The sequence below is a fragment of the Neovison vison genome, chromosome 2 (genome assembly GCF_020171115.1).
Source record: "Neovison vison isolate M4711 chromosome 2, ASM_NN_V1, whole genome shotgun sequence".
NCBI classification, from domain to species: domain Eukaryota; kingdom Metazoa; phylum Chordata; class Mammalia; order Carnivora; family Mustelidae; genus Neogale; species Neogale vison.
This window is the reverse complement of record NC_058092.1, coordinates 16,048,068-16,074,160: the sequence shown is the minus strand read 5'-3', so window position 1 is coordinate 16,074,160 and position 26,093 is coordinate 16,048,068. Positions and strand designations below refer to the sequence as shown.

The 26,093-nt window shown below is 43.7% G+C and overlaps 1 protein-coding gene across 2 annotated transcripts in view; it reads right to left on the bottom strand.

Annotated features, from left to right (window-relative positions):
* Window positions 1–16,788, bottom strand: part of CDC42 (cell division cycle 42) — a 49,537-nt gene extending 32,749 nt beyond the window's left edge. The window contains exon 1 of one of the 2 annotated variants that reach the window (XM_044237390.1): window positions 16,714–16,788. The gene's annotated coding sequence lies outside the window, so the exon portion shown is untranslated. The remainder of the gene's footprint in view (window positions 1–16,713) is intronic. The other variant, XM_044237389.1, reaches the window with a different exon arrangement.
* Between the last annotated feature and the right edge of the window lie 9,305 nt (window positions 16,789–26,093).

Below are 26,093 nucleotides of genomic sequence, written 5' to 3'. Positions count from 1 at the left end.
CCCTGAGCACACTATCCCCAGTAATATCCAGCTTCTGTCCTCCTTACTTCTCTCATATTACCCTGTTTATTTCCTTTACAGTATGGTCATAATCTATAATTATCTTGTTTATTATACTGCAGTAAAGGAGACATAAAAAATAAGGAAATCTCTATAAAGGTAGGGCCTCTGCTGTGTTGCCAGAAAACAGTTCAATACTGAACACACAACAGGCCCTTGCTTAACTAATGACTCACAAAACTTGATCATGCTAGTTTTTTTCACGTGTCTATTCTAATAGATTTTAAGCTCCAAAAAACTAGGCTTGCACTTCCCAAGGGACCTAATGCAGTAATAACTTTATATTAAGGGGAAAGTTTTTTTAATTAAATTCAAAATAAAAAACTTTTTAAAAACCTTGCTGACTGAAGTTAATAACATGAAAAAAGCACGGGATTTCTGAAGAGAAGCAAATATGGGTTCAAATCTTAGCTCCATTTCAATGTGTGATCCCATCAAGTTACTTCACTTCTACACCTTAAATTTCTCATGTAGGCAGTAACATCTAACTTATAAAACCGCCATAAAGAGAAACAATGTATATAAAGCAACTAAATAGATCACTTGGCACAGAATAAACACCTAATATGCCATTCTCATCCCCAACTAAATCTGCAAAACCAAAATGGCCCTACGATAAAGATCAGAACTACAATTGTTCAATGAAATCATCGAAACACTATAAATAAGAGGAAACTCAGAAAAATCCTCACTTCTACTTGACAGGCTTATTTGCTAAATTAATCCTTTCTAAAATCCTCACACTCTGATCTTGAAGAGCAGTTTAAACTGAATGTCATGTTCGTAGTGAGAGGATTCGGAGTGTTACAGAAAGGGTTGTAATCCAACTCTATTTTAAGAAGAGATAAACTAACAAAAATCTACAAGTATTTATTGTAGAATAATGTGCTCAAGGAAGACAATCTAAGAGTAGTAATCAAGCACAGAGGCTTTCAAGTCAAGCAGCCCTGAACTCATTTCCTCTTCTTGTGCAACTTTGGGCAAACTAGTCAACCCCTCTAAGGGGCACCTGGGTGGCTCAGTCAGTTGAGCGTCTGCCTTCACTCAGGTCATGATACCGGGGTTCCAGGACTGAGCCCCATATCAGGCTCTCTGCTCTGCAGGGAGTCTGCTTCTCCCTCTGCCCCTCACCCCTCTCCTCTGCTCTCTCTCTCTCAAATAAACATTAAATTAATTTAGTTAATTAAATTAAATCTTTAAAAAGACTGTTTCTCCATCCATAAAACAATAGTATTAACATCACAGGCTGTAAGAATTAACTGGGTTACTCTTCTGTACAGCACTTAATACTCAAATATGAACTCTTTTTTATCATCATAAAGCAACCCAAATAACCAATCAATTTAGAATCTGATTAACTAGACAATCTTGTATAGGGGATTGTGTTTATACTACATCAGAGTGCTAGGTGACAGCCAATCACTTACTCTTCAAAACAAAATCTGGTTTTAGATTAGGACATAATACACAAGGCAAATTTCTGCTTTCAAGAGAAAAATAAGAAACAAGGCTTCCCCATCTGGGCCAACACCTACCAAAATTTAACATGTACATTCTATGACCAGTAACTCCACTTCTCCAAGTATGCAAAGAGGTAAGCATAGGGATATTTATCACAACCTTGCTTACAGGAACAAAAACAAGAGACTACCTACGTGTAAACTAACAAGAGAATGGTAAGTTATATCACAAAGAAATATTACACAACTATTAAAAAGAATGAGCCACAATGTCTGATATAGACAAAACTGTGCCCCCCCCAATTTTTATTGTTGAAGTTCTAACCCCCAGTACCTCAGAATACGACTGACAGTATTTGGAGACAGAGCCTTTAAAGAAGTAATTAAGGTAAAAAATGAGGTCATACTGGTGGGCCCTAACCCAGTATGGCTGGTGTGCTTATAAAGAGATTAGCACAAAAAGAGGGAAGACCAGATGAAGACACTAAAGGTGTCAGCTACCTACAGCCAAGAAAGAAGCCCTCAGAAGTACTAGCCCTGTCAATACCTTGATCTTGGGCTTCTAACCTCCAGGAGTATCAGGAAATAAATTTCTACTGTTTAAATCATCGATGGGGCACCTGGGTGGCTGGGTTAAAGCCTGTGCCTTCGGCTCGGGTCATGATCCCAGGGTCCTGGATCGAGACCCACATCGGGCTCTCTGCTCAGAAGGGAGCCTGCTTCCTCCTCTCCCTCTCTCTGCCTGCCTCCCTGCCTATCTGTGATCTCTGTCAAACAGATAAATAAAATCTTTAAAATAAAATAAAATAAAATGCAGAAGCAACCTGGGTGGCTCAGTGGTTAAGCATCAGGCATCAGGCTCCTGCTTCTCCCTCTCCCTCTGCCTCCTGTCCCCCAACTTGTGCTCACTCCGTCAAATAAATAAAATCTTAAGAAAAAAAAGTTTTTAAAATGCAAAGTACACGGAGCACCTGGGAGGCTTAGTCAGTTAAGCATCGGACTCCTGATTTTGGCTCAGGGTTGTGGGATCAAGCCCCACATCAGGCTCCACTTTCACTGGGGAGTTCACTTAAGATTCTCTCTTTCCCTCTCCATCTGTCCCTCTTAAAACATTTGTAACCCCCTTTAAAAATATAATTCCAGGGGTGCCTGGGTGGCTCAGTGGGTTAAAACCTCTGCCTTCGGCTCAGGTCATGGTCTCAGGGTCCTGGGATCGAGTCCCCCATCAGGCAGGCTCTCTGCTCAGCAGGGCACCTGCTTCCTCCTCTCTCTCTCTGCCTGCCTCTCTGACTACTTGTGAACTCTATCAGATAAATAAATAAAATCTTTAAAAAATAAAATAAAAAAATAATTCCACTTTCGACAATTTATCCAAAACGGATAAAATACTTTATCAAGAAGGGCTCCTGGGTGGCTCAGTCATTAGAGGAGTCTGCCTTCCACTCAGGTCATAACCCCAGCGTCCTGGGATCAAACCCTGTATCAGGCTCCCTGCTCTGCGAGGAGCCTGCTTCTCCCTTTCCTACTCCCCCTGCTTGTGTTCTCTCTCTTGCTATCTCTGTCAAATAAATAAATAAAATCTTTAAAAAAAAAAAAACTTTATCAAGAAACAATAGAATGTTCTAACAGTAAAATAGTTAATGCAAAAGAAAAGTAAAGTAACAATATACCACATGATTAAATGCTTTACATATTAAAAATAGTTGTGAAGACTACCAATATAACACAATGTTATTAAAAAGATGTATTATTGGAGCACTTGGGTGACTCAGTCAGTCAGGCATCTGCCTTCAGTTCAGGTCATGATCCCAGGATTCTGGGATGGAGCCCCAGGTTGAGCTCCCTGCTCGGCAGGGATCCTGCTTCTCCCTGTGCTCCCCTTCCCCCCGACTCATGCTCGCTCTCTCTCTCTCTCTCTCTCTCTCTCAAATAAATATTTTAAAACAAACATGTATTATCACTAATTATTAAAATTTTGAGTTCTCGTGTTAAAAAAAATGCAAAAGGAGTTAAAACAGTAGCTGTGTTGGCACATTTGTGGGGGTCAGTTAAAGAACAAGACCCAAGGGGTGCCTGGGTGGCTCAGCGGGTTAAGCCTCTGCCTTCAGCTCATGTCATGCACGGTCTCAGGGTCCAGGGATGGAGCCCCGCATCAGGCTCTCTGCTCAGTAGGGAGCCTGCTTACCCTCTGTCTCTTCCTGCCTCTCTGCCTACTTGTGATATCTCTCTCTGTCAAATAAATTAATTAAACATTTTTTTTAAAAATGAAAGAAAGAACGAACAAGACCTAAGCACCTAACAGATCTTAACCAATCTTCCCTGCATCAGGACACAAGTTGGGACTTAGAGCATGTTACAATAGGCTTCTGTTCTTCCAAGAAACAACTCTATTAACTGTTAAGTCAGCAAGACATTTAAGCGCCTGTTATAGCACTACACTGGGTAAGACAGAAACCCTGCCTTTAAAGGCCTTCAAAACATTTCAATAATTTACTGAATGCCTACTCTGTGCCAAACACTATGCTAAATAGCTTTACACACATCATATATCACATCATGTATTTTACTGGTTATAAGCATTACAGAGGAACACAGCTACAGCAGTCTGACTGCTACAAAATTACACTATAAACTACAAGTGCCACAGAATTTCAAATGAGTAATGATAAATATGGGAGAGTGGTCTAGAAGAATGTAAGAATAAATCTCTTGCTAAATGGAGTATGGGCAGAAAGAGTACAAGCAATGCCAACGTGCAAAGTGGAAGAAACAAAAAAACTGGGGAAGTCCAAGTCATACAGACTCTGAAAGCTAAGCAGAGGAGTTTTCATTTAACCCGGGTGGGAAATTCATGAAGAACACCTTTGTTTTAGACAATCAATCCTGTACCTGTATTCCAAGGTGGACTGCCAAAGGTAACCAGATAAAGTAAAAGAACTCAGCTAAGAAACTACTTTAATAATGAAGGATCTGCATGAGGGGAGAAGCATGGAAAACGAGTAGAAATAGTTGATGGGTTTGGGACTGGAAGATGGGTTTAAGGAGATGGCAAATTATGAGGAAGTTTTTTAGTTTAGGAAATTAGAGGACTGGTTTGTACCACAAATGGAGAAGTTAGAAGAAGAAACCTTACGGTCAGGCTGTCTGTTCTTAAAGCCCTGTTGTAAGAAAACACATAATAGCCTTTTCACAATCAGTACACAGTAATTTGGTCCTAAGTCTATCAAGGATGAAATCATGTGCCAGCCTGTATCAGAAATCCCACATACAAGCATACACTGGCTGCAAAAAATAAGTCACTCTATTATCAAGGCAACAACATACACTATAAAATGAATGACAAACTGAGAATCTTTCTCTCAAGAAATCACCAAATGAGATGCCAACTACAAAACTGACCATGACTTCCTTTGTTACATCTGATGTGGCAGAGGTACCTTCATTCAGATTCTCAGACAATCTGTCTTATAAACCACAAGCCACACTTTAAAAGAACAAGATTACCAAGACTCTAAATCAAAAAAGTCTACCAATTTTGATGTAGAATTTATTGTTAATGGGGTGAACTTCGACAGATGCATTCAACCATATACTTCAAGGCATAGTCTGACAAACATTAGGCACTGATGTAACATCAGCACCAAAATCCAGGACGGTGCAGGGCTCCTGGCTTGAGCGCAGGCATTTCAGTTTGGTTGTACAGAAGATTAAGTGTATTTTATCCACTCTCAGCATGAGAAATAAAAACAACAAAGACAGAGTTGCAAATACTCTGAAAATTAACCAGTATAAGTTGGCAACAAATCTGCCTTTTCAAGAGCACTTGAAACCAAAAGCAACACCATCAAAGCACAAACTTCTATTTTAACCATCAACTACTTCTATGGTTAATATACACATACACCGTATCTTGGAAAACTAAGCTACTAAAACAATACTCCAAACCCATTATGAAATACACTTGCTTCATGTTCATTTTTAAAGATTTCCTATAAACTTAAGCACAATAGTACTTGTTGCTGATTGAAAGTGGTTACAATTGCTCCCTCTAGAAAGTTCTTGCCTGGAAAGCTCATTTAGTCATCCCCACAGGTCTCTGCTTGAAAGTCATTTTGGAGAACTCCTCTTATTTTTTTTTAAAGATTTTATTTATTTGGGGGCACCCGGGAGACTCAGTTGGTTAAGCAGCTGCCTTCGGCTCAGGTCATGATTCCAGGGTCCTAGGATCGAGCCCCACATCGGGCTCCCTGCTCAGCAGAGAGCCTGCTTCTCTCTCTCTCCCTCTCCCTGCTGCTCTGCTTACTTGTGCTCTCTCTCTAGCTCTCTGTCAAATGAACAAATAAAATATTTAAAAAAAAAGATTTTATTTATTTGACAGAGAACACAAGGAGGGGGAGGGGGCAAGGGAGAAGCAGGCTCTTGGCTCATGCCTCTGGTGGGGCATGACCCCAGGATCATGACCTGAGGCAAAATCAGATGCTTAAGCCACTGAGGCACCCAGGTACCCCTCCTCTATCTTATTTCAAATTGCAACCCAAGTTATACCAAACTCTGAAGCATTCCACTGCACCCGACCACCAGCTCCCCCACAATTATCCTCCCCTTCATTTTTTTTTTTTCCAAACAAGAATCTCCAACTCACACATTATGACATAAATCATGAGGGCACAATTTTGTTTGGACCTATTTCATTCACTGCTTTATCCCAAATCCCTGAACAGTGACTGACAGAGCAGGCACTCAAAGAATTGTTGAATCCATAAATTTAATAAGATACTATGGGTGAGCAATGCAGCAGATCAAAAAACTTGTTCTTTGTACTCAGAATATCCCCCTTTAATGGGTCCTCTAGGCTCCTAAACCCTCTTCTGTTACTATCTGGATAAAGAACCAAAAACAAAGAAAAATTTAGTTGCTACCCTTCTGAAGAGAAAACTCATTTTTTTTTTTAAGATTTTCTTTCTTTATTTGGCAGAGAGAGCACGTGAGCACAAGTAGGGAAAGTGGCAGGTGGAGGGAGAGAGAAGCAGGCTTCCCGCCGAGCAGGGAGCCCACATACTGGATCCCAGGACCCAAAGGCAGCCACTTAACCAACTGAGCCACGCAGATGCCCTAGAAAACCCATATTCCCAAGGCATAAGTCAAGACCACAACCTGAACTAGCTGAAGTAGTTAACACAAAGTGTCTGAAGCCACCCAGTATTATTTCCAAGGAATGCCATGTCCTGTTCCAAGAATGCCTAATTCTACCAACTTTTAAACTAGAAAACAAACAAACAAAAAATTCCTAAAAAAGCAGCATCCCTAAGAATTATGTATATCACATTGTGATAGCAACTGTAGCACAGTGAAATAGTTAATGTACATCTTTCACTCAGTAGTTTTAAAAACAAAAATGTCTAGTCTAATTTTGGAACAATTCACTTACATTTAAATTAATTGAAAGTGTGGGGCACCTGGGTTGGCTCAGCAGGTTAAGCCTCTGCCTTCAGCTCAGTTCATGATCTCAGGGTCCTGGGATCAAGCCCCATATTGGGCTCCCTGCTCAGCAGAGATAATCAACTAAGTAATAAATAAATAAATAAATAAATAAACAAACAAACTGAAAACATATAATGAACTTAAGGAATCACAAGACTGCCAAAAAAATTATCTCCAGAATTTAGGTCTTCATAAAAATCTTTACCACTGATTAGTTCTATCTTAAAAGCTGTTTCTATGTATTGTTTCTTTTTTTAGATAATTTTTACTTTTTTAATATTTGTAAAGAATCAACTCATTTTCATATTAAAAATAGAGACTGAGGGGCACCTGGGTGGCTCAGTGAGTTAAGCCTCTGCCTTAGGCTCAGGTCAAGATCCCAGGGTCCTGGGATGGAGCCCCACATCCAGCTCTCTGCTCAGTGGGGAATCTGCTTCCTCCTCTCTCTCTGCCTGCCTCTCTGCCTACTTGTGATCTCTCTCTGTCAAATAAATAAATAAAATCTTTTTAAAATTTAATTAAAAATAAATAAATAAAGAGAGAGACTGAAATCAAGAGAGACAGATTTGTATTTTATAGGAGCAAAAATGATACTAATTTCTCCAAATGAACATAGCAAAGGTAAAGAATCTGGTTTCAAAAGAAAACAAACTTTTTTAAAGATTTTATTTATTTGGCAGAGAGAGAGAGATCACAAGTAGGCAGAGAGACAGGCAGAGAGAGGGGGAAGCAGGCTCCCCATCAACCCAAGAGCCCATTGCGGGGCTCAATCCCAGAACCCTGAGATCATGACCTGGGCCGAAGGCAGAGGCTTAACCCACTGAGCCACCCAGGCACCCAGAAAACAAACTTTTTTCTCTTTAACACGTGTCACATCCAGGACATGAATTAATTTTGCCCCTGAAGAAAATGTACTCAATTACTAAAAAAATAGTAATTTTTTTTAAGAAAGAAGACAGCCCAACCTAAGTACCTAACCCTTACGTGGATATGTAAAGTTCTACCTAGCTACATCTTTCCCCTCTCTCCCATTTCTGGGGTGACTAGCAACAGTTTTAAGTGAAATGATTTTTCTTGACACTGATTTAACTAGAGCCAAGGACAAGTTTTTAAGAGAATATACCTTCACTCCCACATAATAGATACAACCCGGAAGAAAAAAGAAAACATTCATCTAAAAGATAGGATCCCAGGTAGGGGTTTTTCTTGGGGGCAGGGATGGGCAGCATGTGTGAAAAGGAAGAGAAAGCGAAAGAAATGCCAAACAGTAAAATACAAAGACTTTGCAGATTATTGTACAAACTCCTAAAAAAACTTAACATCTCACGTATGTGAACAATTTTTTTTTAAAAAGTCAGAGAAAGTCTTTGAACCATAAATAAAATAGTTATGAATTCTAGGACTTTCAGGGGGCGCCTGGGTAGCCCAGTCAGTTAGGCCTCTGCTTTCGGCTCAGGTCATGATCTCGGACAGAGCCCCACATCAAGCTCCCTGCTTGGCCACGAGCAGGCTTCTCCCTCTCTCTCTGTCCCTCCTGCTGCTCATGCTCTCTACCTCAGTTCCTCTCTCTCAAATAAATAAATAAAATCTTCTAAAAAATAAAAGTTATGAATTCTATGACTTTCAGAACATTAAAATGTTGGCTTGAAACTACTGCAAGCTTTTCAGAATATTGGACAACAGTCAAATACAGTTAAATAGGATCACTGATCCAAGAACAGAAGAAACTGGAGATCATGACCCCCGTTTCAGAGGATTCCCTCGCAGCCATTGGACAATCACTTCCCCAGTTCCTAATACTGGTCTGCTTCTCCCTTCCAATACCTTGCCCCAATTTTAAGTTGAGATGGAGCTACTTGCCCAGAGACCCCCCAAGATGTGTTTTATATATAACATACTCCGTTCAATCCCAAGAATGCAACACCTCTTGAGTGGGGCTTAATACACACCAAGAGGCCATCATCCATGGCCTCTGCTGAAGTCTCTACCATTCATGTGTCTCAGGAACTTGAGAAAAGTGTTCCCATTTTTCTATCCACAGCATTGTTTGGCCACATCAACAGTCCCTGAATCTAATGGAAATTAGTAAACTACCAGATACCACATCTCCCAGTCCATTTTCTCAAAATGGGGTGAGGGGATGTCCATCAAACAAGTTTCCAGGAATTTCCAAGATGGGGCTATAGTACCTACAGTTTCCTACTTGATGCCACTCTCCTGGAAATATCCCTCAGGTATTCCAAAACACACTAGAAAAACGCAGATATTACTCTTAAAATTAAAATTATCCCCTACTCCATTTCTACTGGTTTATGAACTCTCAGAATCATCTAACATTCCCTTTGGCCCTGTGGTGACCAGAGCAAAAAAATAATATGACCTAAAATAGTCAAACATTTCCATAGCTTGTATTTTGTAATATTTATTCTACTTGAACACTTTCTTAAATACATGAGGGCATTAGATATTGATTTAAACCCTAGTACTCCGGTATGCACAGGAACTATTCATTTTTTTTCTTAGTTATCTGATAAATGAAAATCTACATTCTAAAATCTAACAGTCTAAGGCACCTGGGTGGCTCAGTCAGCCGAACGTTGGGACTCTTCATTTTGGTTCAGGCCATGATCTCAGGGCAGTGAGACTGAGCTCTCCATCAGGCTCCATGCTCAGCATGGATTCTGCTGGAGATCCCCTCCTCCTCTGCCGCTGCCCCTCCCCCCGGGATCACGTGCATGCTCTCTCCCTAAAAATAAATTAAATATTGTAAAAATATATATATAAAATCTACTACTTTATTTAAAACCTGTTAATCTCAGGGCGCCTGGATGGCTCAGTGGGTTAAAGCCTCTGCCTTCCGCTCAGGTCATGATCCCAGGGTCCTGGGATCAAGTCCCGCATCGGGCTCTCTGCTCAGCAGGGAGCCTGCTTCCTCCTCTCTCTGCCTGCCTCTCTGCCTACTTGTAATCCCTGTCTGTCAAATAAATAAATAAAATCTTTAAAAAAATAATAATAATAATAAAACCTGTTAATCTCAAATTCCAAAATAAATATATAGTTTTCTGGGAATTAATAAGTGATATATAGATGGTTTAAATCCACTTCAAAAGATTATAAAATTAAACTCCTCTCAAGCAGCATTCAGTTAGTAAATACTACAGTGAGGCTGTATAATGAAAATCCCACAAATACCAACAATTACTTGTTAAGAAAGTTTATTGAATTACTTCCCATTCCTCTTCATCTGCTTTTTTGAAAGACTTTATTTACTAGAGCATGAGAGAGAGAGAGATCGTGGGGAGTGGGGAGGGGAAGCAGGCTCCCTGGAACCATGGGGCCATGACCTGAGCCACCCAGGCGCCCCAGCTCTTCATCTGCTTTTAAACAGATTTCGAAGCAAACCAAAATTACAAATACTCTCAAACTGCTTATCAACAAAACAAATGGGATTTTGCTGAAACCTCACTTATGCTTTCTTCTACGAGAAATTTTCTCATACTCCTTAACAAGAACACAGTCTTCTTGTATTCTACTTCCAGTACTCCCCCTGGTTTCATTTTCTCTTCATTTGGTCTGTTCTCAATCTCTTCTGCTCCCATAAGGAGCAGCAAACAGTGATAATCTTTTTACCTGAAAAGGATGGCTGTGCCTTAATATCCAACACTAGATGGCTTCATACTGCCACCTGAAGCAGAATGGACACAGATGCGCCTGAGACACTGGTCCCCGCTCTCCTGGGGTCTCAACTTGTCCAGCCAGCCAAGAGGAGCTTCATCCATTCACTTCAGTGTGGCATATGAATAATTTTCTATGTCTGCCTTGATTTGAAAAGGATTAGGAAACATTTCTCTAAAGCATATATTACAGAAGGATAGTACTGGGGGATTTCTCCTACACCAAACAGTTTAAGAGAAAGTTATTAGAAAAAAAAATTCAATCTAGTCCTTTAAAAAAAAGGATGGTAGCTAAATAGGGCTAGATTTTAGTTATTAGGATTTTCCCTTGGGATTAGAAATATGGTTAATTTCAAGAAAGAGAACAGAAAATATTTGTTACATTTCACCAGCTAAACACCAGCTTTGTAGCTCACCTGTTTTCATAACCAACTATTAAAGGAATCACCCTGATCATATGTTCTTCCAAACAATGCTTTCAATAAAAAATCATTTGAGTTCAAATGTGTAACTGATACTCTAAACTAGAACTTATGATTACTTAGTACTAAGCGGGCAATGGTACTTTAACAACTTTACACTCCTCACAGTGAGCACAGATATGGGGCGATTCTACACAACAGGTAAGACACTGTAACTCACTTCTTTTTTTTTTTTTAAAGATTTTATTTATTTGTCAGAGGGGGAGGGGAGAGAGCACAAGCAGGGGGAGCGGCAGGCAGACAGAGATAGCAAGCTCCTGGCTGAGCAAGAAGCCCCCACGTGGAACTTGATCCTGGGACCTCAGGATCACAACCCAAGCCAAAGGCAGATGCTCAACCAACTGAGCCACCCAGGCCCCTATAACTCACTTCTTTACAAGCCAAACCAGTTTTGCCTACTCTCAGGTTAGGATCCTTGCAATAAATTCTGGTACACTGCCTAAAAGAAAGCAGTTCATACTTAAGTAGGAGGAAAAATAAAAATAAAGTCCCCAACGCTGTTTCTGAAATCCCTTAAGACATCCTGCTAGCAGTCCTAAAGAGGATGCTTCAAACTTTAACGTGCATAAAAATCATGTGGGTATCTTGTTAAAATGCAGATCCTGATTCAGTGGGACTGGGATGGATCTCCAAGGTGATCTTGTGTTGCTGGTCCACAGTCCACACACTGTATTTGACTTTACAACCTCGTTTATGCAACCCTGGTTAAGAGAGTGGACAAAAACTTAAGGCAGGCAACAATCTCCACTTCACTTAATAATTTTTATGGTTTCATGACATTAATCTGGGGGATGGTGGTTACTAAACTTTTTTTTTTTTATAATTTTTTTTTTTAAAGATTTTATTTATTTATTTGACAGAAAGAGATTGCAAGTAGACAGAGAGGCAGGCAGAGAGAGAGAGAAGCAGACTCCCTGCTGAGCAGAGAGCCCGATGCGGGACTCGATCCCAGGACCCTGAGATCAGGACCTGAGCCGAAGGCAGCGGCTTAATCCACTGAGCCACCCAGGCGCCCCTGGTTACTAAACTTTTGATTTGGGGGAAAACCCAGCTTCTCACACATGAGGGCCTGAGAGAGGCTGCAGTAATAAAAGAACACACACCTACAGAGCACCTAGTATGTCCCAGGGAATTGTCTTAAGTACTTCACACAGATTAACTGATCTGACTCTCAAAACAACACTACTGCTGGCCCTGTTTTACTGAAGGCAAACCTAAGTCACGAAGACATTACTCAAACTGCGCGTAGATAATATATGGTAGGATTTGAATCCAGGCAGTCTGGTTCTAGAGTCTACACCTTTAATTATGATACCAGCAGTAGAGCTCCCAAGACAGCAGAATTAAGATGGCAAACCAAAATGGCTTACTTTTGGAGAACATGGGGCAGGAGTTAAAGAACTGAGTGGGCAACAGAGGTGACAGATGGCCAATCATTGGTGAATCCCAGGACTTAACAATACAGTTTTTTCCTGTATTAGAAACTATTGTGGACTTCAGCATAATAGCTAAGTATTTCAGAAATATTCTCCACAGTATTTTTTGGTAATGTTTTATTTATCTGGGAGAGAGCACGCACTCAAGTGGGAGAAGGGATAGAAAGAAAGAAAATCTGAAGCAGGCTACGCATTGACCACGGGGCCCCATGTGCAGCTCAATCTCACCACCCTGATACCTTGACCTGAGACAAAATCAAGTCAGATGCTTAACAGACTGAGCCACCCAGGCGTCCCTACAATATTTTTTTAAAAGAAGGAAAACACCTGGTTTCAGGGGTCCTTGGCTGGCTCAATCAGTACAGCATGCAGCTCTTGATCTTGGAGTTGTGAGTTCGAGCCCCACAATGGGTGTAGACATTACTTAAAAATAAAATCCTGAGAAAATTAAAAAATTAAAAACAAAACACACCTGGTTTAACCTCATGCAATAAGCATTCTAAGACCAATGTCCCAGGGGCAACTAGTTAAGAAAGAGTTTTAACATCCAGGAATTTCACAGCAGCAGTAGCAGACATAACTGAAATAACAAGTAATGAAAATTGCTTTAGCAAAAATATTTTGGACGAAAAGGATGAGTAACTGAAAGCAGAAACTGGTAAGGAACAAAGCCCAGCATGACCAGAAATGTGATACTGTTAAGCAGAGTGAAGTAAGTGGCAAAAATAAGGTGCTAAAGCAAACAAAGAGAGGAAAAAAGCAAACATCAAAGTCTAAATAATTTTTAGGAGAATAAGAACGGGTCATCAGAAAAAACTTTCTAAGCGATGGTGAACAGTCCAGACAGTACAGCTGTGGAAGGCACTGGACTAAACAGAGGGCTAACATCAAGCAGAGTAGATTAGTAATCCTCACTTCAAGGAGCCTCCATATGGATATGGCTGACCAAGCACAAGTCTCAGGAAACACAGTAAACACGCCTATGGAATATGCAGAAAGAAAATGTTAACCCTCAGACACCATTAAATTCATTCATTTGACAAACATTTCTTGAGGCCTACTATATATCAGGCACTATTCTAGGTGCTAGAGATACAGGGGTGTCCATGCCAGGTCAAAGTCCTGCTCTCATATCCCTTACATCCTGGTGGGGGGACACTAACAGATTTGAAAGAGAACACTGAATAAGACACTATCATAAAAGCCTAGAATGAAGTCCTCTGATATAGGAGGATACATGAAAGAACTATTTATGGGACATAAGTTAACAAAATAGTAATCCCTCCTTCCCCTGCAGAGGAAGCCCTTACAGACTGACGTGTTCCTTATCCTCTCAGAAAGACCCCCAAAACACTAAAGAAATACATCTAAAATGTATCTGTAAATAAAAGGACAATCTGACTTTTACTCCCAGGAATGCCTATAAATACTACTTCTAGAAAGGCAGAATAAATTGTACTTCAAACTTTTCTAAATGTGACACTCTTGAATCAAAACATTTTATTAGGGGCGCCCGGGTGGCTCAGTGGGTTAAAGCATCTGCCCTCGGCTCGGTCATGATCCCAGGGTCCTGGGATCAAGTCCGGCGGGGGACCTGCTTCCCCCTCTCTCTCTGCCTGCCTCTCTGCCTACTTGTGATCTCTCTGTTGAATAAATAAATAAAAAAAAAAAAATTTTATTAGTGTAACCATCTTAAAAATAACCTAGAAATGTTTTTCTAATAAACCATAAAGTTCTAAGCAGAAAAGGTATCTGAATAAAGGAAAACCAATCTTGAAATTACAGAAAATGTCAAGATTTGGTCTTGCTGGGTTTTGGTTTTGGTTTTTTTTTTTTTTTTTCCTTGACAGAGAGAGAGAGTCACAAGTAAGCAGAGAGGCAGGCAGAGAGAGAGTGGGAAGCAGGCTTCCTGCTGATCCCAGGACCCTGAGACCATGATCTGAGCCAAACGCAGAGGCTTAAGCCACTGAGCCACCCAGGTGCCCCAGTTGCAGTGGTCTTGTTGGGCTTTAAGAATTTCACAGATGTTTAAGCCCTAACCTCCACTACTCTAACATCAGTCTTAGACTCCGGAAAAACTAAGTTTAACTGAATATACATTTTGGTCAGAAACACTTTAAGAGGATGTGATACCTTCCAGGTCTTGAAGAAATGACTAGAAAACCGCTCATTTTTAGTGGAACTATCAATCTCTTATCCTTGCCTCAGTTTAAATATTGTAAATTTAAACATTCTGCTATATTTTAAAAGGAATGATGCAAATTGGTGTATGTATATTTAAACTTCTTCAATGTAGAAGTCTCAAAAAACAATGCAACAAGAAGTGTTTTAAAACAAAATACCACATTATGACCGATGTATTTCAGAAGATCCAAGCCCAATACCTATCCAATCATCTACAACACCTACACAACACAGAAAAGTTTATTTAAACCTACTTCTTTAAAGTGTTTCTTAACAAGCGATGTTCTATCTACACACAAGAGAAACAATGGGAAAGTACTTGTTCCAACATGAACTATCCTTATTACAATACCATCACACAATGGGCTCTCATTTGCTTTACAATGCTAACATTTTTCTGTGCTATATCCCCAGAATCAATGAAGGATATACAACTGGGGATGTACCTAATATTCTGAGGAACAAATACTGTGATCCAAAAGTCTGAAAATAGATCCTGATGTGTTTTTGGTTAAAAATCCAAAATTCGTTTTTAATTACAAAATTAAATTGTCTAGCAAACAAAGGTAAAGTGTAAAACAAACTGATTCTCTTTCCACCACACCCTTGCCACAAAAAGCGCATGTGAGCCAACTTAGGTCTGTACTGTGCATCGCTAAGTCATAAGGGAGAAGTTAAAACAGTCTGGAAAAGTCATTTTGGACCAAAGAAATTCCCCCACAAATCACTTCATTCGACTGCAAAGGAATCTTTCAAGTTACTGCCTACACAAGTGGCTGTAGGTGTTGTCTTACGCTATACTCCCGGGCACAAGCTAATCTTGAGATTTTAAACCTTCTTTCTAGATGCCTTTGAGACAGCCAACAGATTTCAAAGGATCGTCTATGAACACGATGCGCTGGGAAGCAGGCAGGATGTGCCACCAAGTGCCTGAGGCTGCAAAACGCTGTCTTCATTCGGTGAGTCCCTGACTTGTAGGAGTTAAAACTCTCACCCCTTATACTGCGATGACGTAATCCTCCACACTGCATTTCTCTTGGACTTAAAGGGGAGGAAAAAACAAATGAACAAAGAAAATTTCACCCTTATAAGAGGAATTAAGCAAGCGGCAGAACGACAGTTTCGAGAGGTGGTTAGGTAACTCCCTGAAAGGGAAGCTTCAGCTGAATAAGCAGGGAGAACTGGAGAAGCAAACGGAAATGGTGCTAGAAACTCAACCTAAGGGCCGGAATAAAAGAGCCTGGAGAAACAGAGACCCGGCCCGCCCGACCGGGCACTGCCGGGCCGCGGAGCCGAGGAGGGAAGCGCGTCTCAGGCACAGCCCAGGGCAGTCCGCGAGCCGCCCCCTCCCCGGCCGCCACTTCCCCGCGGCGCTAGCGATTCCGCTCCCCTCCCCCAGCCCGCCGCAAAATGTCCGCGGCGGCGCCCGGAGAAGCAGGAAGTCCAAGCCGGGGCGCAAGGGACAGACCCGGCCCGGGAGCCCAAGCCACCCGCGAGCGGCTCCGCGGCCCCCGCCCTCCGCGCCCCGGCCCGTCGCCCGTCCTCGGAGCCTGCGGGGCCGGGCCGAGGGGGAGAGGGCCCCAGGCCGCCGGGATGGGTGTGACCCCTTCCTTCCGCCGCTGTCCGGTGACAGCCCGGCCCTGACCGCGCCCTCAGGCCGGCACCCTGCGCCGGGCCGCGCACCTCTCGGCGGCCGAGCGCCCCCGCCTGCCCCGCCGCCACCCTCTCCCCTCCGCTCCCCGACAGAACCCGGACCAGTGCTCGCCCGTACCGCGCCGCGCGAGCCGGGCACCCCTCCCCGCGCCCCGCGCTCCCAGGGTTCCCGGGATCCCAGAGGCGGGGAGTCCCCGCGGACGGGAAGACGGCGCGGACCGCGCGGCGGGGACGGGACGATGGGGGACCAGCTCCCGCGGGGAGCCTCGGGCCCCGCACTCACCTCAGCTTCTCCGCCGGGGCGTTGGCAGCACTGCGCGGGGTCTCCTCGGCTGCCGGACAGGGGCACGCGCCTGACGTCAGCACGCAGGGAACGCAGGGTTGGGTGCCCGCGGAAGAGGGCGGGGCCCAGAGGCGAGACCAAGCTGAGCGGTTGGAGGCGGGGCCTGAGTTCATTCCCTCCCCCCGACCCGGGTCTGGCCCGTTACCGCGCACGCGCCGACCAGCACGGCTCGCTAGTTCGCTGCTAAGCTCCGCCCCTCTTTCTCCGACGGTTCTGTTTGTAATGATGCTACAAACAATCATTTGCAGAGCGCTGCCACTAACAATGCTTTTGTTCCTTTCAGCCTTGTGAAGCAAAATATTATCATCCCTATTTTGCAAAAGAAGACGGAGTTTAAAAAAAAAAAGACGGAGGCTTTAACTGGCCTGCGGGTGATGACTTGCCTGAGACCACCTCCCACCGCCAGGCCTGCACATCTCCCTACAACACACTGTCCCTCGTTCCAGGCACTTTGGCAGCCTTTTGGTTCTGGGACTTCCTCCCTGCTACAAGGCCTTGCACTCTCTGTTTCCCCTGGCTTCCTCTTCAGCAGCCTTTGGTTGGCTCTCGGCCCTCAAATGTCACTGCCTTCCTGATCACCCTATCCTCACAGCACCTGTTTATCATCTGTCTTCCCTGCTAGTGTGCAGGCTTCGGGAGAATAGGAACTCTCAATCTTAGTCTCAGATGTTTCCCAGTGTTACAGGAAAATCGCTTATCTTAATAATACTTCATTTGTTAGTGACTACCTCAGCTACTTGGCCAATAAAGACACCTATTTCCAAAACATCTGATACAATAGTCATATTTCCTTCAGGGCTTTTCAATTACACAAGAAGAATAATTACATTTTTGAGTGTTTACTATAGGCATGTTGCTAACAGCTTTGCATGTAATAGTAGATAATGTAATGCTCACAACTACTCTATCAGTTAAGAACCATTATTGTTCTTTTTTGATGAAGGAACTGAGGCTCAGAAACATTAAGGAAGTTGCCCAAGGTTGCCAAGCCAGGCAGTGGCATATTTGGAACTTGGACCCAAGGGGCTGGCTCTAATTGATCAACTACCCAGAAGGTGATTACAGAGAAATCAGAATATAAGCTTCAGCTGTGGTTCTGCCCCTACTGACACAAAATAGTAACACTGTGGTGTACATCTTCCCAGATAGACAGAGATGGAGAGAGGTGTATATACATTTATTGCACAAAAACTGATTGTACTCTGTTTTTGTCTTTCAAAACTACACTATGAATATATTTCCATCTCAAACGAAACATCGTTTTTAAAGGTCAAATTCTACCGTGTGGACATTACAATCTATCTAATCAATCTACTCTTGGAATTTATGTTGTTTTCAGCTATTGTAACTTTTTGACTACTGTAAAATACATCAGCTTGGTTTTTCTTTAACTTGAGGAAATCTGGTTGTGTTTTCTCCTTCGGCAAGCCAGTTGGCAGTGACCTTTCCTTCATCCCCTCTCACAATCCCATGAATGTCCCCAGACAATGTCTGCCCTTTCCATGAGCAGCAATATCTTGATGGCGTGTCACCCAACCACTTGGCTTTTCCTGTCTTTATTCTGAGAACAAGGGCTCACTCAGTACTTTGTCTTCTCTCTTGTCAGGTCTTTGTCAAAATGGCCCTCCCCAATCTTTTCATAGCCCCAAGAGGCAGTAGCGTTACTACTAGACCCCAGTCTACCCCTTCCCTTGCTGCCAGCCTAGACCCCAGACTCCTAGGGCCTCCTCCCCCGCCCTCTGACTGCAGCTACCTCATACTAACGGGAGGAGCATCCCGTGGGTCTCCAGCGCCCCTTCCCCCATGGTTACCAGCCCAGAATCCAGTCCTCCTGCTGATGAAGGCTGATGAAGGCTGCAGCAGCCCCTCCCTGCCAATTCTCAATCCCCACAGCTCTAGAGGAGATGTCTCCACTGCTAAGTGCCGTGTGGACACATGACCCAGGCTTAGCCAATCAGAGAATTTTAGCAGCATTTCTGTGATGAGCATATGACCCAAAGAGAACCAGTGAGACTCAATTCTGGAACTTTGGTCAGAACTGTCCACTTGATGAATCTCTCTGCTGAGGGCAGGATGTCACCTTGGCTTTGGTGGCAGCCATCTTCCCACTGCAAGGAGAGAAACTGCCTGGGAAGGGGACTGCAACAGAGGGCAAAAGGAGAGCAGAAAGAGACAGTCAAACCAAGTCCCACTGGCATTGTTTGAGCCCTTGGATCTAGTCTTACTTAAATTTTCAGTCACACTAGCTGAGCCACATTGAGTCGGTTCCTGTGACAATTGCAAGATTCTGCCACCCTGCCCCTCTGCGGCCACCTGGTGTAGCACTTGACACCACCTTCTAGATGATTCCCAAATCTCTACCTCCTTCAGCCCCTATTCCCACCCCATTTCCAAATTCCCAGTTACTCACAAGTCCCATCAGCGCCACTAACGACATCTCCAGTTCCCAACTGCTTCGGGTTCTGTTGTGCCTCTATCTGCTTCTGGCCCCTGCACCCTTGTACTACATCCAGGGTCCTCCAACCTCTCTGCATCAGAGGTCCCACGCAAACAAAGTCAATATCCCATCTCTAGAGGCTTCCTCTGATTATCTCTGTTTCAATTCATTTTATACACCACAACCTTTGCCTACCTAGACCTCAGCTCCTATTAAGTCACTTTCTGGCTCAGGAACCTCAGTGTTTTTCCCTTTGCCTTCAAAATAAAATTCAAAGTCCTTTAGCCAGGCATTCTCTGTCCTCTGTGCCCTGGTACCAACTTGCCTTTCCAAAGTTATTTCCCTTTACCTTCTGTGCTAGTCAGAGTTGTCCAGAAGAACAAAGGCAACAGAAGGAACAGGGGGAGGGAGAGAAGGAATGGGAGAGAGAGATTGATTTGTATTGCTTTGCATCTATCTATCTAAAAAGATTTATTCTGGGATGCCTAGCTGGCTCAGTCAGTTAAGCATTTGCCATTGGCTTGGGTCATGATCCCAAGGTCCTGGGATCGAGTCCTACATCGGGCTCCTTGCTCAGTGGGAAACCTACTTCTCCCTCTGCCTACTCTCTCTGACAAATAAATAATTTTTTTAATCTGAAAAGGTGTATTCAAAAGCATTCACTCTCACAATTATAGATGTTGATAGATTCCAAGAGCTGTATGGTGAGTTGATAAGTTGAAACTTAAGAGAACTGATGGTATGGGTCTAATCCAAGTCCTCAAGCTTGAGAACAAGAACCGACATTTCAGTTGCAGTCCAACAGTCAGCAGGCTCAAAACCCAGGAAGAGTCCGTGTTTGAGTCCCAAGCCAGGAAAAATCTCTGTTACTCATGGGAGAGTCAGCCTTTTTTGTTCCAGTCAGGCCTTCAACTGCTTGGATGAGGCCCACCACATTTAGGGCATGCAAACTTTACGTGGTCTACCAATTCAAATGTTAATCTTAACCCAGAACACCCTCACAGACCAGCACACCCAGAATAATGTTCAACCAAATATCTGAGCCCCCATTGCCCAGTCAAGCTGACATTTAAAATTAATTATCCCACCTTCCATCACACAACTTATGTGTGTACACGGCAACAAGACTGAATTACCTAGTATCATGCATGTAGGTGCCATGATTTCTTGGCTCCATGCTCCTGCTCATGCTGTTCCCCTTGCCTAGGACAACCTTCCCGCTCACCCATGCTACCTATCAAGTCCCACTCTCCTTCCCACCATAAACTGTACCTTTTACCAACACTGACCTTGTGTTCTTTCTGTGCTTCTGCAGCTCCAGCAGTTCCCAAACTCCTATGCTTCTCTCCTTCAAGGATTAGTGTGGATCTCAGCTCCTAAGCCTTGACTGATACCCCCCGGCAACCCATCATTCCTATTACACTGTGTATTTAAAGCATACTCTATTAAAATCATTTGTGTCTGCGCTAACTAAACCATTAAGCCATGAGCAGGCAGGGATCTTACTGTATTCATTTTTGTATCCTTTTATCTAATTTCCTGGCAAACTGCCAGCCCTCCAAAATGTTTGATAAATAATGCATGAATGAGCATACTGCCACTTTTCCCACAAAGCCTGTTCCTCTTCTGGCTGCTAAAGTGATCTCTGCTTCTTTGAAACTCCCATAGCATTCACCTGAGGGTATCTTTAGGTGCTCGCCCTGTTCTGTCATGTTTATCCATGCTTTCTCTACCCTACAATAAGTTCCCAGGGATGGGCTCAGCTTGGGGTGCATTTTTTGCTCCCCTCACACTGCTCGTCAGGTGCCTTAAACATAATGAGGGAGAGAACTCTCAAAACAGCATTCTTTGCCAAAGGCCGAGCGCAAATCCACCACCATCTCCAAATTCAGAAGAGCTCAAATCCACCACCATCTCCCCAGGGCCTGGGAATCCACATGAAAGAGGCTCTCCCTTGTGGTCTTTAGTCTTAGGATTTACATGAGAAAATCCCAATTTAAGACTTTCCACGTGATTCACAGGCGATAAAACTATAAAGAAAAGCAAGGAAGTGATTATTATAAAAATCTGGCTGCTGGCAGCCTCTAAAGGAGTTTGTAATCTGGAAGAGATTGGGGGGGAGCAGTGCTGGCAGTGGTCTATTTCCTGACCTTGGTGATGGTGTCATGAATGTCTGCTTTATAATCATTCGTTCTACTGTACATTTGTTTTGTGTGCTTTTCCTCATGTGTAATATTTCATAAAAATATAGGTTGGAAATAAACAAAACTAAGGTCTCACTGTTGTAACTGAGGGGTTGCTGTTGTGTAAATTCCTATCACTAAGACACAAGTCTACCCTTCCCTCCTGATTTATCGGCTGGATCTTCTCCTCCTTTGGCTACTCATGGTCATGGCTCAGGCCGTGCCAGCAGCCCCACTCTGCTGCTAGGACTCCAGATGGGCTCCCAATCTGACTGTCACACCTTAAGGGGCTAAGGTCTGCTGCAGCTGCAGCACTACCCCATCAGCTCTAACTCAGGGACCTTGTCCTTCTGAGCCCCTCCTGCTGCTCAGCCTCCCTCCTCCACTTTGTGCCACATCATTGTGCTTGTCTAGAGACCTGGACCCTTCCTGCAGTCAGAGAAAGGAGAGGAACTGACCAAACCTGTTTCCTACCTGCCTTTTCTCTAACTGGCCCAGGCTTGTCTCCTTCATCTCTGTTACAATCTCTGGTGGAGACAATCTGGGTCACTGAAGAAGGGTGCATGAGACAGGATAGGGGAAAGAAAAGTCTAGAAATGACTGAGCAACTCCATCTGCACTGGAAGAGTTTGGTAAAAACCCAGAGGCACATGGTACAGTGATGAAGTTGTAATCTGAAAAACGATCTGAGATTTATTCATGTGAACCAACTGGTAATGGGCGTGTTGTGACCAATATTCAACAGTCAGTGAATATATTATGTGCTAGGCACCTCAGATGCGAAGATAACTGATATTCCCCTGCTTAACCTCTTGAATGGCTTCTCCTGGCTCTTGTCCACATCTCCAACATCCTCAGAACCATGCACTCACTCACTGGGCTCCAGCTATCCTGCCTTCTTTGGCATTCCTCAGACAGAACTGAGCTTACTGTGCCTGCCTCAGGGCCTTTGCACTTGCTGCCCTGAATGCTCCTGTTCTGCATGAGCCTGCTCCTTTTCATCCCGCATGTCTTTGCTCAAATAACAACTCTTTCAGAAGACCTCCTCCCCACCCAACTTGGAGTAGCAGTTCCAACCCACTACTGCCCCATGCTGCTTTCTTTCTTTCACAGCCTTATCACTCTCCAAAATGATCTCACCCTTTTAATATTCTTAATATCTGTCTCTCCCTATTAAAAAGTAAATTTAAAGGCTCCTTTCCTGCTGTACCCTCAGTGCTAGAAGGTAGTGCATACTTAATAATTACCTGTCGAGGGCGCCTGGGTGGCTCAGTGGGTTAAGCCGCTGCCTTCGGCTCAGGTCATGATCTCAGGGTCCTGGGATCGAGTCCCGCGTCGGGCTCTCTGCTCAACAGGGAGCCTGCTTCCCTCTCTCTCTCTCTCTTTGCCTGCCTCTCTGTCTACTTGTGATTTCTCTCTGTCAAATAAATAAATAAAATCTTTAAAAAAAAATAATAATTACCTGTTGAAAAAATACAATGAATGAAGACATAATCTCTACTCAAGGAGCTAAGGTGCCATGGTGAGACAAACAATAATCAAAACAAGTGCTTGGACAAGGGTTTGTACAAGAATCTGGGAGAATCAAAGAAAAACAGAATATTCAAAAGAGTTATACTTAACGTTTACTAAGTACTTCCTATGCTTTAGGCATTGTTCTAAGTATTTAATATGTATTATGTCACTTGAAATTCACAAGAACTCTGGAATATAGAAATGATTGCCTTCAACAAAAACGAGGCAAGAAGAGTTTAGTACCACTTGTCTAAAGTCATATAGCTAGCAGGTGGAAGAGCTGAAATTCAAACCCAGAGCCGATAAGGGAAAGTTTCCCAAAGGAGTGAGGGCTGATCTAAATCTAGAGGACCAGCACAGGCTGCCCAGGCCAGGTTGGGGATACTGACCACTGGAGGAAAGATTGGACATGTCCAGGTACGCAGGCATGGATAAGCAAGAGACTCAAGGGGTAGATGAATCTCACAGAGATAATTTTGAACACAAGACAACAAGCACGAAAGGGTATACACTGTGTGATTCCATTTGGTTCAGAAACAGGCAACACTATTCTGTGGCAGCAGAAATCACAATAGCTAACCTTTCGGGAGATTGAAGACTAGGAAAGGGCCTGAGGGAGACTTTTGGCATGCTGGCTAAACTCTGTATCTTCATTTGGACAGTGGTTATGGGGATATATGTTCACTTTGGACAATTTCATCCAGTCCTACAATTTCCAGGATGTCTGTTATACATAAATTTTAAAAATTAGGATGCCTGGATGGCTCAGTTGTTGAAGCATCTGCCTTCAACTCAGGTTGTGATCTCGGTGTCCTGGGATCAAGACCCTCATCAGGCTCCCTGCTCAGAGGGGAGTCTGCTTATCCCTCTACCCTTCCTCCCCGCTCATGATCTCACTCTCTCTCTCTCACTCAAATATAAATTTAAAAATCTTTTAAAAAATTGAAGTTCAGGGGCGCCTGGGTGGCTCAGTGGGTTAAAGCCTCTGCCTTCGGCTCAGGTCATGATCTCAGGGTCCTGGGATCAAGCCCCTCATCGGGCTCTCCGCTCAGCGGAGAGCCTGCTTCCCCCTCTTTCTCTGCCTGCCTCTCTGCCTACTTGTGATCTCTATCAAATAAATAAATAAAATCTTAAAAAAAAATTGAAGTTCACCTTAGCAATAGTATTGGCCTAAAAACCAAAACACTCATCAATTTTTTAGAGGTGTGGAATATTTTTGAGTCTTGATGGGGAGGTTTAATGACTGCAGAAAAGCAAAGCAAAGCAGGGTGGTGCCAAGCTGGCTCAGTGGGTGGAGTGCGTAACTCTTGTTCTCGGGTTGTGAGTTCGAGCCCTACATTGGGTGTAGAGATCACTTAAAAAAATAAAATCTTGGGGCACCTGGTCGGCTCAAAGGGTTAAGCCTCTGCCTTTGGCTCAGGTCATGATCTCAGGATCCTGGGATCGAGCCCTGTATCGGGCTTTCTGCTCCCCCTCTACCTCTGCCTGCCTCTCTGCCTACTTGTGATCTCTCTCTGTCAAATAAATAAATAAAATCTTAAAAAAAATAAAATCCTAAAAAGAAGAAAGCCAAGAAATGAGATGGAAGAAATGAGAAGCTAAGAACAAGATTTAATGTGTAAAAATTAAAAATGGGAAGATGGAGAGTTCAAGAGAGGGGCTCAGAAGAAAAGAGCAAGATCAAAGTGTCACCTGAGAATCACTTACTGAATCTTCACCTAATCAGGCAGATTCAGCCACATTAGCATCTACTGGATGTTTCTGTGCTTCCGGTGCTGCGGGAGGGTGAGCCTAGCTGGAATAAGACAGGAACAAGACAGGTGTGGGAGTTGAAGTTCAGGGAGGTGACATGACTTGGTATGAGATCACACATCTCGTAAGGGCTGGAGTTATCTTTGCCAGAACCTCCAGTTTGAGCTAAGACGCAGCTAACGCTAAGCATTCGCCCCACTTGGAGACAGAGTTTTGGCTCAGAGGAAGTGAAGGGGGGGCCCTGGCTGCTTTGGTGGTGCGGTGGCTTCCTGCCCACGGGACACACCCAGCTTCTAAATCACCACTCTGGGCAGTCGGGCTGTTGCTAGGCACCGAGGGGGCCTTTGAGCTTTTGAGCAGAGCCAGCCAAGGGCAGTTAACTTCACCTCATTGCAAGGTCAGGTGCAGAACAGAGAGGGAAACCAGCCTCCTGAGTGAAGCCTTTCCTTTTTTGTTTTGTTTACCTCCATGCCCAGCCCTCCCACTTGCTCCCTCCCATTGTCTCCCATGAATTCTAGTTGTTTTCGTTCACTAGAAGGAAGAGCCTTCAACCAGGCAGTGATCAGGTGTCTCCTACAAAAATCAAACTGTTCCTTGAGGATCCACCATGGGCAGGCCCTGCACTGGATGCCAAGCAGACAGAAATTCTCTCTTGAGGGAGTCCACAAACTGCCTGGGGGCACAGCCCGGACGCTGCGCCACCGTGATCCCTAGAATAGGGCATGGCATATGGACTACACTACATACATTTGCTGAATGAACAGGGGCTGTAACTAAAGCTAAGGTGTTAGGGGAGCTCACAGGAGGGCTTCTGATGACAATTCGACCCAGAAATCGAAGAAGGCTTCATGCAGGGGACCCTGCCAATCTGCGTCATAAAAAATGAGTAGTAGTAGGCTGGCAAAGATTGGGGGAGGCATAGGGGAGAGGCATTCCAGGCCAAGGGAAAATGTCCAATAAATGCCTGGCAGTGGGTGGAAAATGCTTAGCAAAATAGTCAAGCCATTGTCAAGAGCGTTGAGCTGAGCTACCCGTGGAAAGTGACCACACATGATGCTCCTGGAAGGGCCAGCTACACTCGAGTGCTCCAGGCGCCGCCACCATCACAGTGGACTCCTCATGGTCCCCACAGCCCGCGGAGCTGGCCTCCTCTCTGGCAGACAGGCCCTGGCACCCACTCACTGCTCAGGGAGTAGCTGCCCAATAGATGACATATTTTTCCATGGCACCAGCCAGTTGCTCAGAATCTCATATTACCTTGTGGTCCTAACACTGGTTTTCACCAGTAGCCATTTGGCAGGAGCATTTTTCAGTAACTAGATGAAATTATTCTTTTGCAGAACTTGGGAATCAAAACAATCACAAAGGGAAAATTAGACAGAGGGGACAGTTGAGAAGGACTTCCCTTGGGTTGTTCTGCATTTTCCTCCTCC